General features: G+C 43.8%; 1 protein-coding gene across 2 annotated transcripts in view; it reads left to right on the top strand.

The window, feature by feature from the left end:
* ANGEL1 (angel homolog 1) overlaps positions 1 to 18,498 on the top strand; it is a 348,097-nt gene that overhangs the window by 813 nt on the left and 328,786 nt on the right. The window contains exon 1 of one of the 2 annotated variants that reach the window (XM_078659943.1): positions 968 to 1,080. The exons of the other annotated variant lie outside the window; for it this stretch is intronic. The gene's annotated coding sequence lies outside the window, so the exon portion shown is untranslated. Of the gene's footprint in view, positions 1 to 967; positions 1,081 to 18,498 lie in introns of those variants that run through there. 2 annotated transcript variants of the gene reach the window in all.

Below are 18,498 nucleotides of genomic sequence, written 5' to 3'. Positions count from 1 at the left end.
CAAAATGCTGCGACGCTCGCTAGCCTATGAGGCTTCTGTTACCACTCCCACCAGCAACAATATCAGAAATGATGACTATGGTTATCTCCCTGTAAGGCATTCCAAAGGTCATAATGCACTATTGGGTAGAGTATTTGGGCTGGTTTGTGTTGCCATGTCATAAACGACGAGAAAATGCCACCACCTTGTTAAATGTTTCTTAATCGTTTGTCTGGTTAGGTTCCAGGAACTGTTCTAGAGCTGGCTCTTCATTAAACAACTTGAATACACCCCCCCCCCCCCCAAAAAAAAAAACAGAACCATCACCTTTTTTGCTCATCCTGTTTGATTACATTTTCTAACCTTAATTCCCACTCCTCCAGTCATTCTAGAGCTTTGTGTCAGCAGTTCCGGTTTTGCTCAGACAGTACGTAACGTAAACAATTGTGAAAATAGCCTGTGCATAATCCCACATTTTTTAGTAAAACTATATCCCTGTCTTCACAACAACCCGCAGCGTGAAGTGTCTAAATATTGGCTGGGAATAAATGACCCATTGTACGATTTTTCACTCTGACAGCTGCTTTAATGGGCGATGTGAAGGTAAACAGTTATGAGCTAAAGCCCATCCTTGCTTATGCGCAATTGACTCCACAATTTTCCTTGCGGACTGGATTTTTCCAGTTTCTGTTACCGTCTGGTTCTTTGCTGCTTGTGCCCCCGCCACTCTCGATGTGCTCATTGCACAGCTTGCCATATAATACTTCCAACAGAGAACTCTGTCACAGGCTCTTAATGCCTGCTAGCAATGGCCTCGCCCTTTGATACATTTGGAGATCTGACTGTCTCTGACCCGAAGCTTGCCTGTATGTTCGTTTCCTTCCTCGGCTGCCTGTGTCGTGCTGACTGCTATGTGAGATCAGGCTGAGTGTGGAATGTTCAGGAACGTTTTAAAAACAATAGATTCTGGAAAGTTCCATTCAGTTGTGAAGTGTCAGTTTAGAGCAAAGACAATCCAGGAACACCAGGGAGTACTTGTATACACAGCAAGGAACACCTAATACAGAAACTACCACCTCCCTGTCCCCAGTGGGCCACCAGGTAAGCAGCTCCGAGTGGAGCCAACCTCGGATCACTTCATGGGATCTTAGGTAGTGCCTACAGTTAAGAAGTTTTCTGCTGTCAGCCTAAGGATTTCAAGGCCTAAATAAGTTTGTAGGGCAAGGCCTCTGTGAGTAGAACTGTTACTAGTTTAACATGTACCGCCTCTGCTATAAGAAGACTAACTGTGGTGTCCTTCTCCAGCAAAGCATGCCGTAGTAGAGGAGCCTTGAGAGTAATCGGTGCCATTCAGTACCCGTTACGTGTATGGTCATCTTGTGAGTAGTCAGTCAGAGGTTACAAAGGTATGGGCCGGAAGTGTTGTGAGTAGATATGCTCTTGGTCTTGGAGCACTTTACTGGTGCAATGCCTTGTGTGTGAAGCGGCTCCACGCGACCAGTCTGAGTACAAAGTCCGTTTTGAGGGGAGTATGGCAGTGTGTAAAGCTATCCTGGGATGTCACGAAGGCCCTGGGCAGGAGCTCTCAATGCAAGGAACCTGTCTTAGATGTGCTGGGCAGTTTGTGAGTAAAACCGAATTAGACCCAGGGTGACTGCGTCCTTTCTTTCCTTTTCCCCCTCTTCAAGTCCACTAGTACTCATGATTTATTTCGACAGTAGCTCTTCCTCTTAGTGCATATTCCCCAGTTCTCGTGTATATATAGTCCCAGCAAACATGTGACATCACCACACTCGACTTTTTGTTTTACCGTAGGTCCTATGTGTACTCCTTTAAATAATATACCCACAAACTGAGATGTAATCCAAAATCACTAACATTATTGTTTAACTACAACGGTGCTTGTTCATGCACCCTATGTTCTGATGTTATGAAACCTACCCTTGCAGTCTCTACAAAGCCATTCCCACCTTTCGTTATAATACCTGCACTCTGGAAAGAGCAAAATAAAAAATAAACAAATATACATGAATACTGAGTGAAAAGTTACAAAGTTTGTTAAATGCCGAGTGGGCTCAACACTGTTGTTAAAATAAGTAAGGTACTGTAGTGGATCTCTTTCCCTTTCCCAGTGCTCCCTGGGCGCGTTCTTCATTCCTTTTATCCTTTCGTGCTCTCTCTCACTCGTTACTCTCCCCTTTGACCTGGTGTCTTTTACATCCCTCGGTTGCCATTCTGCTTTTTGAACTATCATCTGTGTACTTGCCCCTATGCTTTGGGTTCTCTTTCAGCTCTTAATTGATCCCCCTGTGACTTTGGATCGCTCTCTTTACTTCCCCTCTTCCTCCAGTGTTCTTTAATTTTTTTGCATTTCTCTTCTGTCCATCTCATCTCTGGGTTCTCGTAAATCTGCTCTTCACCCTGTGATATGGGGCATATCCCACCCACTCCTACTACTTTGGGCTCTCATTCCTTTCAGTTTGTTGCCCTCATCGTAGCCAAGGCTCTCCCTCCCCCTCCTCCTCTTTGATGTAGGGATGCTGTCACTCATTTAACCCATTATCTGGTACTTCTTTCAACTCTGGATCTTCTATAATGCCTCCATTAGTCTTCCGATCTGGAATCTCTTTCATCCTTTTTTTCAGACAGTGATGTAGAGTCTTATTTCGCATCGTGACACTGAGCTAGCATTTCTCATTGCTCGGCACATGACACTGGGCAATATCCTAGCACTATGGTTGCATATCAGGGTCCTCTCTGAAAGACAGGCAGATTTAGAGGCAAATGAGGCAAATGTCAGTATTACCTCTGAAAGGCTGACAGAACTAGGGATAGTCAGTCACATTCCATCGTCTGTGTAAAAGGCCAATGGGGATGGTTAAAGATCAGTCAAGTGGCAGATGTGCCTCTTGAAGACTATTAGGGCTATGCCAATGGTTGACTGATTAGTAAAACTGATATTAGTAATTCACATACCTGCATTATCCCTGGAAGACCGGCTGGGCTGCGAAAGATTCATTCATACATCAGTCCTTCTTCAGGAATGGTCAATGAGTTGAGGAAGAGTCAGTCACATCCCACGTACCTTTATACAGTTGACTGACTCTGATCCAACACTACTGCATTACATGATAATAAAAATGAACTATGCAGTAATTTTGAAAAAAAGGAACCTAAAATATATATATTTTACTCCTGATTTAAACATTTTAAGGAAGCAAGGTTCAGTAGATTTTGTGGGAATATTTTTCAAGTTACTTGACGTGTTTAAAGTGGCAATTTGTTGTTTTGTCTATCCCTGCAATTGCCATTTTCCTGATGGGGTCATGTTGCTTTGGCATTTCTCTGGACTGGCCATTTTAGATCAGTAGCCTTTCCATCAAGTGTGCACCTAATGTCATTGATCTTTTTGTGATCATTACTTTTCATCTATAGTGGTTTGCAAAGTGGTCTGTCCTATTTATTTGCCTTTTTCTTTTTCCATAAGTCGGTCTCTTTCCGATTACCTCTGATCCTTTGGCTATCTTTGATTTGGTCTATTTCTCCCCTTGCACTTTTTTTTGAAGAGGGCCCCTGTGTTCATCTCTGTATTTCTATGAAGAGATCTTCTTTGGCCAATGCCATTTCTTTGAAAAGGTCAACCGTTTTTTTTTGCTCTTGTGCCAAAGTGGTTGCATCTTATTGATAACCTTTGTATAAGTGTTCTCTCTTGGCATTTCCCCTTCTCTGGAAGGATCGAATCTGGCCAGTAGCCGTCCTCTGCAGTGGTCACCTTTCCCTGGAGTGGTGGCCTTTATTTGAAGGGGTAGTTGGTCATTGTATCATTGCCATTTCTCTGAATGTTTTACCTCCTAACAATTGCCTCTCTTTTGAGAGTTCCCTCGGTTAATTGCCTTTCTTTGTTGGGAAAGGCCTATCAGCTGGGGCCGCTGCTATTTTTACAGAATCGGTTTCACTTACTCATTGACCATCATCCGTGGGAGACCACTTTGGCAATTCATTGGCATTCCGTAGAACAGGTAACTTCTGTTCACTAGTCTTTTTCCAGGAGGCCACCTATGGTAATTGCAGTTTCTTTTTATGGACTGCCTATGACAATTGCCTACTATTTGGTGGAGATCTCTGGTCATTTCCCTTTTTATGAAAGGTTGAGCGTTGATCATTGGTGTTTCTCTGGGGGTCACCTCTGTTTATTGGTTGTCCTTGAAAGGGTTTTGATTGATCAGAGGTTCTTTTCTAGATTGATCACCTCTAGCGGCTGTTGAATGGGTTATGTATAGTGAGTTTTTATAGCAAACTTTATCCTCATTGATATTCTTTTTTAAAAACATTTTTTTTTATCCTCGTCACCTTAAGTCTGATAGCAATTTCACCCTACCACAAAGCCATTCCGAACCATTGCTTTCATGGGTGGCTTCTCAGGCCGTCACGCTATTTGAACATTGGCCTTCATTGGCATAGTAAAGGTGTTTTAATCTTTGCACCTTGGAATTCCTCTGGAACAGTTACCTTTGACCATTATTCTTTTTTTGGTGAAGGTAGCAGGGTTGTTATCCCTTCTTTGGAGGATTCATCTCTGGTTCTTTCCTTATTTGGTATTTTGGTTATCTATGAAGGTGTCACCTCTCTTTATTGGCCATTTCCTAGATAGAATGCCTCTGGTCTGCGTTCCTTTTATGAAGGGACCATCACTTGTCATTGTTCCGAGACCAGGTTGTTTTAGTTAATGGTCCTTTTCTGAAGAGGTGTAGGTCCTTTATTGACCTGGCAGCTGGTTGGAGGAATGGCTTTTGCAAATCAGGGTCAAACAAAACATAAAGTTGTCCCTTTGCTGATCATTTAATATTAGTGACAAGTTCCAGCTACTTCTGACAGTCTTTGTGGTGGTACTATCAATAAAAAGTAATCTTGAACTGTCAAAATTCAAATAACATCGCTAGCAAACAAGGTAATCGAAACATTATCTGCATTTATTTACTAAACATGATTACTCCCAACATTTCGCTGCACCTTACTATAGAAACGAAAACTTAAAATTAGTAGGGAAATGTCCTCGTTGGAGAAATATAACGATACATTGTTGTTGTTGACTAGAGAAGTAAAGATTTTGACTGCACATTAATGCAGCTAACTACGAATTTGAATGTTCCCAACCACAGAAACATATACTCTAAAAATAAATGCATTTCATGGATTGTAAAAATGGATGCATTTTTAATACAGGTGAATATCGTTGACGGTACAAATATTTTATGCACATGTGAATCTCATAGAAACACAGGTACTCTAACTAATGGTGAACATCACAAACTATAAAAACGTACACTCTGACTAGGCCTTTGACACTTAAATGGAAGCATACATTCATAAATATATGTGCCTCTTTTTTACTACAGAAACATATACACGCCTAGTAAACTAACATGTAGAAAAACATTCATACTTACCAATACCCTCCCCACAAAGTCGAGAATAACTGGTGGTGCTAGACCCAAATGAGGGCTCTGTCCCGAAGGCACCACCCAAATCTTTGCCCATTTGTTTGGGCCCCCGCTGCTAAACATGTTTTTCAGTTTGTGAGTACCAGTCCACTAGGAAGTCACCCGTGTCCTCCTCCCATTTTGCCTCAAGGTGCACCTGGGGTAAGGAGGGATTATTCATGATTTTTTGATATGTGAGATAGAGAGATTTTTGCCTGGTTGCCTCTGACATAAGCCTGTTTTCCAGTGGCAACGCATTGTTAGGATTCGTGTCATATTCGAGACAAAGGGGTACAAAAGGGGGTGGTGATGGACGGAGCATATGAACCAATCAAACACTCACACCCAGTCAACAGATCTGGGTTTGATCCATCACCGTTCTTTAGCCCACTCTGCCACCCCAGTTCAGACATGGCCATATGCAAATCAGTCTGACCCTGTGCCTCATGGGAACAGTCCAGCCCGAACTGCCAAGCCATGCCTTCCCTGGATCGGAAACAAGCTTCCTAGGACCTGTTTCTGGCATTTCAGCCGTCTTCAGCCAGGCTTGCTTGAATCCAGTGGCAAAGTGAGCAAGGGACTCACTTCTGAGCATACCCTGCCAACTTATGGCGAACAAAGCGGTACAAAAGGGGGTGGTGATGGACGGAGCATCTGAACCAATCAAACACTCACACCCAGTCAACAGATCTGGGTTTGATCCATCGCCGTTCTTTAGCCCACTCTGCTACCCCAGTTCAGACATGGCCATATGCAAATCATTCTGACCCTGTGCCTCATGGGAACTGTCCAGCCCGAACTGCCAAGCCATGCCTTCCCTGGCCCGAAAACAAGCTTCCTAGGCTTGTTTCCGGGCAGAGTGGGCTAAAGAACGGTGATGGATTAAACCCAGATCTGTTGACTGGGTGTGAGTGTTTGATTGGTTCAGATGCTCCGTCCATCACCACCCCCTTTTTGTACCGCTTTGTTCGCCATAAGTTGGCAGGGTATGCTCAGACGTGAGTCCCTTGCTCACTTTGCCACTGGATTCAAGCAAGCCTGGCTGAAGATGGCTGAAATGCCAGAAACCGGTCCTAGGAAGCTTGTTTCTGGTCCAGGGAAGGCATGGCTTGGCAGTTCGGGCTGGGCTGTTCCCATGAGGCACAGGGTCAGACTGATTTGCATATGGCCATGTCGGAACTGGGGTGGCAGAGTGGGCTAAAGAACGGTGATAGATTAAACCCAGATCTGTTGACTGGGTGTGAGTGTTTGATTGGTTCAGATGCTCCGTCCATCTCCACCCCCTTTTGTACCGCTTTGTTTGCCATAAGTTGGCAGGGTATGCTCAGACGTTGAGTCCCTTGCTCACTTTGCCACTGGATTCAAGCAAGCCTGGCTGAAGACGGCTGAAATGCCAGAAACCGGTCCCAGGAAGCTTGTTTCTGGTCCAGGGAAGGCATGGTTTGGCAGTTCGGGCTGGACTGTTCCCATGAGGCACAGGGTCAGACTAATTTGCATATGGCCATGTCTGAACTGGGTTGGCAGAGTGGGCTAAAGAACGGTGATGGATTAAACCCAGATCTGTTGACTGGGTGTGAGTGTTTGATTGGTTCAGATGCTCCGTCCATCACCACCCCCTTTTTGTACCGCTATATTCGAGACATAGGTCACCAAAGCATGTCTTAATTGTTTGTGTCTGAATGGCTCAGTGTCCGTCTGGGTGAATTCACCTAGAGGTTCCCCTACGGAGTTAGGCCCCCCTTGCTCCACACGTCCCCCCAGTTTGCTGGGGCCAATTAGGTCACATTTTGTAGGGTTCCCACCTCCTGTAGCGTATCACTGTCCCACAGTGGGCAGTATCCCATTTTAAAAGTCACACCCAATAGTTACAATTAATCCTGTACAGATCGTATTCACAAATAGATTAGGCAAAATAAGGGGACTCCTATTGATGTAAAATTAAATATGTACAATTCTGAGTAGGTTTGTTGTAATAATTGATATCTTTGTTTTTCTTCCAAAGTCAAAATAAATTGCCACCCACCACACGTTTTGTCCCATACCAGTTGTACTTTTTCAAACCCAGACAAGTGTAGAAAAAGTGCCCTGTATTTCAGCAAAATAAATTCCTAATTTGTGAAAAATGTTCTTCTGAAAGTCTTTCAAACTGGCTCTAATGACATATAACTAGACAAAATGATATGGCCGTATATCTATCTTCAATGGAACAATCCCCAGCTAATTAAAAGAGTAGTGTGCAGTATATAGTTTAGATGTAGAGGCAGAAAGGAAACATTGGTAAAACATTGAAGTTTTTTGTTCTCAGTCAATGTGTTATTCTGTTATGCCATACAAACACTTTATTTCTTAAAAGTTCTGACATTATGTTATGCTATTCTATGTGTATTATTATAACACACATCTCACATGGAAGGGTACCCTAGTGCTGGAGTAGCAGCTAAATGGGCTGAGCCACGTTCGGGGCTAGGTAAAGAGCCCTGCCATCAGTTTATTGTGGAATTCAGGAACTGAGGAGGAGGCTCTGATGTGCAGGGGCATGTTGTTCCAGGCTTTAGAAGTAAAATAGGTGATGGACTAACCACTGTATCTAGTTTTTCTTTAAAATAAATTTTTTTTTTTCCTTTTCCTTTTTTCTTTTTTAACAGAAAAACCAACGTACAAAGTTAACATCACCTTAGACCAAAGCCCCCCCCTCCCCCCCCCGGCACCAAAAAAACAACCAAATCCATCTTTTTTTAATCTGGGCATATAACAATGGATGGATAAGCGAAGTCAAAGAAGGAATAATGAAAAAAAAACATCCCAAAGCATTTATGCATTACATAAAATTAGTCCTAAGAGAGAATAAAGCAGAGAAACAAGGAAACAAGGAAAGTCAAAAGAAGCGAGCGGCAGTGAGGATTTAGAGGAGAAAAAGAAAGAAAAGGAAAACAGAATTTAAAGTACGGAGTAGAGAAACAATCACAGCTAATACAGCGAAAGTTCAATTACATACTACATACTACAAGTGCATGATTACATCAACAGCAGGAGGCCTAGACAGCGCCGGGATGCTACTAACTCCCCCCAGTTGAGACCTGGATCAACGTAAAATGGAGATTTTTTAGTCTAGTGCCCAGTTAATCCATTTGCCCATGAGCTCCCAGACCGCCAGCCCAGTTTTTTTGCCACGTTTCCCCTTTTTGGAGTAGATCGCCATTTCTAATTTACATGTCACCAGTAATCTTGCCTACCACTGTGAGAATGAGGGGGGGTTCGGATCTTTCCAATGTGCTGCAATACATATCCTATAGATGGTCATAGCAACAAAAACCAGAGGCCCCCCAACCTGGGTAATGTCATCCACACCCAGTAAGATTAATGACGAAGTTAGTTGTATATTCTGTCCCAGTACCACTTCCATAAAAATCTGTATTTGTTGTAACAATGGTGCCAGATTTGGGCATGTGGCGAACATATGGGCCTGATCTGCAGAAAATTCACGGCATCTGGGGCAAAGAGTTCCACTCCCGGTTCCCCACTTCGCTATTTTGTCCGGAGTAATATAGAGAAAAAACTCTGTTTTGTAGAATTGGGCCTGTAGCTTAGTGGACAGTAGGTATTTATGGGCTACTTTCAGAGCGTTATTAAATAGATTCTGGCTTATATTTAATTTTGTTTGCCATTTTGTATCTATTTTGCCCAGGTCATCCGGCATCTTATCATTCAGGATGGTATAAATCGCCCCGATCCGTAACGGTTTATTCCCCTGAATTTTATCAATCATTTCTATTTTATCAAAGCCCGCCAGGCCACCAGTCTTGTGGTCCAAGAAGTTTCTGACTGCCATATAATGAAAGACCTGGTTTTCCTCAAACAAAAACTGGGTTCTGAGATCCGAAAAGGACCGGAGCCCATTCAGAGTAACTAGGTCCCCCAATTTAGTCACCCCTGCATTACACCATTTTTGAAAGTATGAATTGTCGAATAATGACGGGAGCATTGGGTTATTCTTAGTGGGAGTATAGCAATTCAATCTACCTAGGCCAAAAAGTTTCAGAAAGTTAGAGAATACCCGGTATGCTTTCATTAGGGACTTAAACCTAACGCGTTTGTAGTAGCCAAATTCAAGTTGCCTCCAGAGGCACCCCTTGCCGTCTTCCCCCAGTAAAACTTTATAGGGGGACGGTAAGCCTGCATGTACCTGGACTATGTCATCATGGAGTAAAAACGAGCTATACTTTAACGTAGTAGTCCAGCAGTATAGCTTAAGATTTGGCAGCGCCCATCCTCCTCTCTCCTTGGGTAATGAGAGCAATTTGTATGATCTTCTCGTGTTTGAGTAAGCCCATATAAATTGGCAGAAGATTTGTTCAGATAAATGGAGGATTTTATTATTAAATTCCAGGGGGATCGTTCTGAAGAAGTATAGAAGTTTCGAGAAGTAGGTCATTTTTACTACATTGCACCGTCCGATAATCGTTAGATGAATATTATCGATTTTCTTAAGTGCTTTCTTGGTGTCTAAAGATAGTGGGATCAGATTTTCTTCCACTATTGCGTCAATGTTGGCCACACCCAAGTATTTTGCTTTAGGGGTAACTCGTCTATCGCCCCAGGCTATTTTATCATTCAGAATTATCTGGGTCTTGGTTTTGTTTAGAGTGTACCCTGAGAGCTTCCCGAATTCCTGTGCTTCCCACTCCAGAGTTTTAATGGCATTTTTAGGATCAGGGTTAATGACTGCCAATACATCAGCGTATGCCATGATTTTTGTGCTAATGCCGTGCCTGACGTCTGCTGGAATCTCAGGATTTGTTTCTATTCTGGTAATAAGTGGGTTTATAAAAAGGGCAAACAGCAGTGGGGAGTAGGGGCAACCCTGCCTCGTCCCACGTGAGATTTCTATTGGCCCGGTTAGATTCCCATTCACCATTATTCTGGCCCTTGGAGTTTTATGTAAAGCCTGGATTGCCTGCAGCATAATGGGACCAAAACATGCCCGACTTAACACCTCCCATAGAAAGTACCAGGAGACCCGATCGAAAGCCTTTTCGGCATCCAGCAGTATTAAGGCGATCGGATCTCCTGCTACATTTGCTGCATCAAGCAGCATAATGGTTCTTCGTACATGCTCCGTTGTTCCTTTTTTTGGGATAAACCCATGTTGCCACTCTGAGACTAAGCTCTGTATATTTTGGGAAATTCTACTGGCCAATATCTTGGAAAATATCTTGGAATCCGTATTTATTAGAGTAATTGGCCTGTAGGATGACATTTCAAGTGGGGATTTATCTTTTTTTGCAAAAATTACAATCTTTGCCAGGGACCATGATGGAGCAGGTGGGGTGCCGCCAAAAATTTAATTAATTACTAGTGTAAAAACATCTTTAATCTGTAATTCAAAAACCTTATAAAATTCTGCCGGTATGCCATCTAAACCTGTTGCCTTACCATCCTGCAGGGTCTTAATTGCGCTCAGTATTTCCTCCCACCTAGGAGGGTGCTCCATCAGTTCTTGTTCTTGTGGAGAGAGTTTGGCCATGGGTATAGGGTCTAGATATTCCGCAATGTCTACCTTCTTAACTTCTACCGGTCTAACATCCTCCTCAGTGCATAAATCTCTATAAAATCCTTCAAAAGCTCTATGTATCTCCCTCGGGTCTTTTGTGGGCTTTTCCAAATTAGTATTAAATGCAGTTATTGTGTTCATTGTGGATTGTTGCCTAATTGCTAGTGCCAGTTGATGCCCTATCTGTTCCCCACATTCATAAATTTTTCTTCATGTTGCAGCCCATTTAGAGGCTATCCTCTCCGAAAAGATTAAACCAATCTCTGCCTTAACTGCAGCTATCGTATGTTGAATTGCCTGTCTCTCCCCCTGTTTTGATTACCTGAGCTAGCCTTGTTTCTTCTACTGTCAATTTGTCTTGTAATTTCTGCACCTGATCCTTTTCCTTTTTACTTCTACTGATGAAAAACTGAGAGTCTCGCCCCTGACACCAGCCTTGAATGTATCTCATACTATCATAAGTGGGGCATGGTGTAGGTTTATTAAAAAAAATTCCTCGATCCACTTCTGCATATACTTTATATATTTAACGTCGTATAGCAACGCTTTTTCAAAAGTCCAGTTTGTATTTGAACTCTTGTTTTTTAGACCTAGCAGGGTTAGTGATAATGGGTTATGATCTGACAAAAACCGGGGTGAGATGTCAATGTGGGAGAGATTGATCAGTGAGGAAGAGATAAAAAAAAAATCTATTCTTGTTAGTGATACATGCGGTGCTGAAAAAAACGTAAAGCCCTCTTGCTTAGGCCTCAGTTCGGACCAAACGTCTACCAGCCCATGCGTTTCAATCAGGTTTAGCATGGCTTGGAACACCTTTGGTTTTCTTCCTGTGTATCTCCAGCTCCTGTCCGCTTGCCAATCACTAGGTAGGTTCAAGTTCAGATCTCCACATAGTATGATGGGAGTATTCCAAAGCACTAACTCCCCAGAAACCCAATCTATTACTCTTGGGTCGTCCTGATTGCTCCCATATATAGAGCGTAGCGTAAAAGAGCAGTTTGCTGTCACTGAGCACCCCACTATCACCCATCTCCCGAGATAGTCAAATTTAACCCTGTCTATTTGTAGGGCCAACCTGTGATTAGCTAACACCCCTACCCCTTTCACCCTCGCACCCTGCGTTGTAGCTCCTATTACCTTGTACCCTAGTGAATTCAAAATGTGTTTCTAGGACCCTTCGACATGTGTCTCTTGTAGACAGATTAAATCCGCGGGCAGTGAGCGCAAACCCTGTGTTACCTTCTGTCTTTTTGCCACATCGTTGAGCCCACGGATATTAACAGATACTATTTTAATTTTAGTTGTGTCAGTCATCCCTTACTAGTAAGTTTCTTCAACACCCTGCCAGCTTCTCCCTTTTTCTTTTTTCTTTTATCGCCCACTTTTCCACACTGGATCTAGTTTTGAGTATGTGTGGAGTGTGGGTTGCGAGTAGGAGTCCGACTGAGCAGAGGTGTCTTGTAGGTTTGTTGAAGTTTATGCGCTTGCTGCGGTACATGGGGCATATGCTGCCTAAGGCTTTCTATGTGTGTGTGAAGAGTTTGAAGAGTGCTTAATTGTGAATTGGGAGCCAGTGTATCTCTTTGAGCTGCGGGATCAGTGTAAGTGAAAGGTGGGAAGTTTAGACTGAGTCTGGTTGCTGAGTTTTGTATGATCAGGAGTCTCCTGGTCAGTTGAGCGTTCATTCAGCATTGATTGTGTTGCCGTAGACCAGCTTTCTGGTGATGAGTGCTTGGTTGATGGTCTGCAAGTGTTGGTGGGGAGCCATTGAAAACCTTCTAGAGCATCTTGAGTGTGTGGACGCAGATGACCGAGACTGCATTCACTTGGCCAGTCAGAGGGAGTTGATTGTTGATTACTATTCCAAGGTTCTTCGCATTGGTTGCCAGGAGGGGTGTGGGCCTGAGTTCAGCAGGCCACCAGGTGGAGTCTCAGAGCGAGGTGCCTTTGCTGAAGAACAGTACTTCCGTCTTGTCTGTATTGAGCTTGTGGACGTTGGCTTTCATCCATCTGGCAACTTCTGTCATGAAAGTGGAGAAATTAGTCCGGGTGTTTGGATTCTTGTCTGAGAAGGAGCATATGAGCTGGGTGTCGTCAGCATAGGATATGTCAAGTCAAGTCAGGCAAGCTTTATTCAACAATTGTCATAAAAGCATAAAATACATAAAATTCATTATGATATTAAAAAGTTTAAAATACAGAGGCTTAAAATTCATTTTGTCTATATACAACACAGTTCACAGGTACTAAAGTGCATAATTAACCATCAGATTTATAGTTCTTTATCAAAAAAGAATTACCCCACCAACAATTTACTTCTGATTGCCCATGCCCAACCTAGGAACTTTGCCACAGCTATGTACACAGAGGGATAATTACTGGTACGAATTATTCTAGTGGCTAACATACCACTCCTGGTGCCCAGTAGCTTACACATTGGGCGTAGCCATACCCGCCGAGGAACTGCATACACAGGACACCCAAATAGCATTTGATTAATTGATTCCAAAGATGCCGGAAGACCGGGGCAGGCAGCCTTTTCGCCCCCTGACCATCTGGATGTGAACGCTTTAAATGGTAGGCTGCCAATTCTGAGTTGAAAATAGAGCTTTCTATCCAGAGGTTTGGTGATATCATCCCAAAGGCTTCAAGGTTAGCCACATCTTTGAAATCCAGAAAAATCCCAGTCAATGAAAGTGGGGCAGTATTCCTAAAAGCTTTGGAGGCCACGACTTCCCAGTACAAGCCCTTTAGAACCTTTTTCGGGGGAAACCTAGCATTGAGAGGGTCTTCCCACAGCTCATTTAAGCCTAGCTTCGCAAGAATTCCACCAACTCTAGATAACCACTTGATTTTGTGAAAGGTATCACTCTTAATTACATCCATGAGCCCAGCAGCAAATAGACTCAATTCGGGGGTTGACCATAGCCGCCTCCAGTATAAAACTGGGCGCAGAGAGGCAATTAGAGCGATTGGTCTCATTCCCAAGTCACAAAAAAGAGGGCTCATAGGGGTACTCTGGGGTAGTTTGATGAGGTTTCTTAGGAACCTATTTTCAGAAACAGTCATTTTACCTAGGTTCTCAAACCCCCAAATCTCAACACCATAGAGGGCAGAGCTAACCACTTTACCATTGTAAACTGAAAGAGCGGGAGCAATTGGTTTTGTAAGAGTCCTAGCATGTTCCAGGCTCAATGCTCCGGCAAGCTGGCGGTGCTTGAGCGTTGCCAACTCAACCTGCTGATTCCAGCATAGATCATGTTGGATGCTGACACCCAAATAACTAAATGCTTGGACCTGCTCTAGAGGCAATTGGTTCATGGTTACGTTACCCTTAAAAGATTTGTGTTTATTAAAAGACATACATTTGATTTTAAAACATTCACTTCCAAACCTCGGTTGGTGCAAAAGTTTTCAAAGATTCCTAATGCCTTTTGCAATCCACTCAGGGTTTTGCGATGGTTAGACAGTCGTCGGCGAACATTAAAATGGGCACTTTAGCTCCAGCTAAAATTGGGGTATAGACGTTGGCTTCAATCAGTAATTTGGCCACGTCGTTTATATACAAGGAAAATAAAGTTGGGGCAAGGACACAGCCTTGATGTACCCCTCTTTCTACTGGAAACTGGCTGGTAACGTTTCCTGGGCGACCCCACCTAATTTGCGCAAAGTTACATTCGTGGAGTCTTATAATTAGTGAAAGAAGGGCACGAGGCATTCCCATATCATTTAAAACAGACCACAGGGTTGAACGCGGGACAAGGTCGAATGCTACCCTTTGATCAATAAAAGCAGCATATAGACTGCCCCCACCTAATTGCACAGTCTTCCAGTAAAGCATAGCAAAATGCAGTACTTGATCGACTGTGCTAATGGCGGCTCTGAATCCTGCTTGTAAGTGTGATAGAATTTTCTGCTCGCGTTCCCACTCCTGTACCTTGTTTAAAATCAGCCTGCCAAAAATCTTTTGCATAGTATCAATCAGGCTGATTGGGCGGTAGTTACCAGGAAGCGATTTATCCCCTTTCTTAAACACTGGTGTGATTTCCGCACCATTCCATGATTTGGGTACTGGAGCTCCTTTAGCTATAGAATTTGCCAGCAACAGTATATAACTTCCCCAGGAGTCTCTATCATGCAGAAAAATATCTGCTGGGACATCATCTATACCTGGCGCTCTACCTGGAACCACTAGGTCTAATTTAATTTAATTTAATTTAATTGTGGGTTTATATAGCGCTAGGAATCGACTCCCGGAGGAGTATCTCCACGCTTCGACCGCTGGGGAACCCGTCCTGGCTCACCCTGAGAGATGGTCCCTGATGGGTATCTCTAAGGTGCGACCAAGCATCCCCGGCGGTCTGGGGGGGCCGTTGTGAAGATGAGGCAAGCTGATGCCCAGAGTTGCCGAGTGTGGTTTCTGACTAGAGTAGGCACCGAGGCGAGAATTATCGAATCCGCTGACCCTGGTCCACGACCCTGCCGCGTCGGGAATCGAACCCTGGTCCCAGGCCGTTCTCTGCTTACGGATCTGCCGCCTCTAACCAGTGAGCCACACTTCTCCTCTAAGGCACGATGTACATCTCCCAGATTAAATGCGTCTTCCAAAAAGAGTGTGTATGGGACCTCTAGATTTTGGTATAGATCCAGTCCCTTGGCATATTGTGGCTTGAAGTAGGCCACCCATTCACCTTGTGCTACCCAATTTTGAGGCTTGTCAGGATTACCATCACATCCCCACTTGAGTACATTCCGGAAAGTCCTCAAATCTTTTTGGGCACCTGCTTCTTTGAGCTCTTGCCACCTACGCTCATCCCAGGCACACTTAGATTTAGATACTGTGCTCTTGTAGGCTGCCCTGGCAAGACGCACCCTGATACTTGATCCACTTTTAATGGCTCTGCCCAGATCTATCCGGGCTTGCCTGCACTCCGCAGTATACCAACGTGGATGGTGGTAGATATGTTCTTTGTTTAGCTTGCTTGGCCTAACAAACAAACTTTTTAGTTCGCCAAAAAAGGATTCATGTATCTTGGTACCAGATTTTAGAGATGAAACCATGTCCCCTTTGCTGGCTTGTGCTCCCATCTCCCTCGTAGCTTGCTAGAAATAAAATCTATATGCTCTTGGCATTCCGACACTTTGGCCCATTTTACGTGGCGCATGTCGTTCGTAATGACTATGTCTGAGGAAGACCCTTCAACCAGCCCCCTGTCATCGGTGGGTACCTTCCAATATGACAGAGACATACATAAAGGGTTATGATCACTCTCGGCCCTATTGATGATCGACATATCCTCTAGATATTTCCATAATCCAAGACTTGTCAGGATATAATCGATTCTGCTTTCATGAGGGCCACTTTTGAAAGTAGTGGCACCTAGCTTGTCTTGCAATGTCCTGCAGTTGGTAGCTCTCAGCCCTTTATTTAAACAAAGTGAATTAATCTGGATTGATTGCTCGGTCCACCTCTTTATGGGCTCCAATTCGAGTTTAGGGACTCCCCACTGCCTGTCTTCCTCATCTGAAATATTCCAATCGCCACCTAACAAGGGCTCAAAAGTCGTGTTAAAATCACCTCCTAGAACTATATATGAATGCTGGGAGTAACATTCTAAAAGTTCTTCTAAGGAGACTATGGTTTTTGATTTCTTACCCCCGGTGCTCCTCGCGTACAGGTTATAAATATCCATATTTTTTTTGTTTCTAAACTTAAGGGTAAGGATCTGTATATCCCTATGTTTAGAAGGGAGTACCTTTATGCTAACGTCGAGGTCCTGCCTAATCCAGATAGTTAGAACACCCGAGGGTCGCCCTCTCTCGCCCTTTTCCGCGGGTACACTAAAATTCAAATACCCGGGAAAATGCTGCGGTTCTAGTAACCAAGTTTCTTGGAATAAGTAGATGTCATGCAACTTAATAAACGAGGCCCATTCTGGAGATTCGACCTTCAATTTTAACACTGCAATATTCCATGATAAAATCAATCTGGATTTGGATGGGTCATGTAAAAGACTAGAGTTCGAATTTATATTTGTGTTTGTCATGTTGGTATTGTGATCCTCCAATGGCCTGGGAATTACTGGTGTGCAGGTGATGCCTGGGTTAGAATCTATGTGTGAGCTCTGGCTTTACGCTGGCAAACATCAGATATAGCCTACTTGGGCAGCCTCATTGGGTAGCCAATCATTACAGTCTAAGCCAGAACTACCCAGTTCGCCCCCGCATACTCGCTTATCAACTCCAGTCAACCATCTCTGTGGGGGGGAGGATCTCATTTGTATCGTAGAATGGTCTGGGGAGCAGCTTCTAAACTCCAGCTGTATTAGATTGTCTGCCATATTTATATTTTTAAGGGTCAGTTCAATACAATCTACTTTATCCCCTTGATAAGTGATCCTCTGGGCTCTAAGGATGTCCTCTCTAATTACAGATCGGCAACCCCTGACATACCTAATCCAGTGGATTGCCTTGTTAGTTAGAGATTCACTAGATTCTCGCTCCTTGCCAGGGCTCAGTTTGGGGACATTCACCATATATACTTTTGGTAATTTCATCGAATGGACATTAGTCTGTTGGTCACCTCGGCTCTTAACTGCATTTTTGTTCTCAATGTGGCTAGTGACATTCCTTTGTTCTGTGAATCTACCACCCAGTTTGAATCCACCACCTTTTTCCCCTAGATGCTTTTCCCCAGCTATTACATTTACTAGTCTAGCCCCATTTACATGACCATGGGGCCCTTGCTGCACGCCCCTTGTTACTCCTGCTGCTTCGCTATATAGAATACCGGGATGAGTAAGGGAGCTTCCTTTGCTTGTATAGGACCCACTACGTTCAGCAACCGCTTTTTCCTGTCCTCTAGATGCTCTACTAGATTTCGATTTTGCTGTACAGGTTGAACAGGGGCCGGGACCCAAACTAATACTATTTACTGTGGCGGTGAGATTTTCAATTTTGGCTTGCATGCCCTCTATGAGTTTACACAGATGCTTTACCACTAGGGTCAGAGGGTTGATGTTTTCCTCTGTTGACACAGAGGAATCATGAGAGCCTATCAGCGGCAGTTCACTGTCTCCTGGGGGCACAACTATCTCCCTGGTCATAGATTTGGGAACTTCAGCATCGGGTATAGAACTACAACTAACATTTTGTGATAGGATAGCAAACCTGTTTTTACAGATGAGAATTGTCGGGTCGATCACAGACGGAGACACAGTGGTAGAGATGGGTTCATGCACTATATCAGTGCCAGTGCTCACATCCACCCCCTCAGTATTCCCTGGCTTTGGAACTCTACCACCTAGATTTTTTCCCCAAGAACATATCGGGACCACCACGGAACCCCGCTTAGACCCCCGTCATCTGCAGAGCCGCCACCACCCTCTATTCCCCTCCTACATAAAGGGGGCTTAGCAGTTAACACCTCTCCACATTCCTCGATCAAATCATCGATACGGTCCATAACACAATTCCCCCCTGCATGTT

The sequence above is a fragment of the Lissotriton helveticus genome, chromosome 9 (genome assembly GCF_964261635.1).
Source record: "Lissotriton helveticus chromosome 9, aLisHel1.1, whole genome shotgun sequence".
NCBI lineage: Eukaryota > Metazoa > Chordata > Amphibia > Caudata > Salamandridae > Lissotriton > Lissotriton helveticus.
The sequence above is the reverse complement of the archived record's forward strand: the minus strand, read 5'-3'. Positions and strand labels throughout refer to the sequence as shown.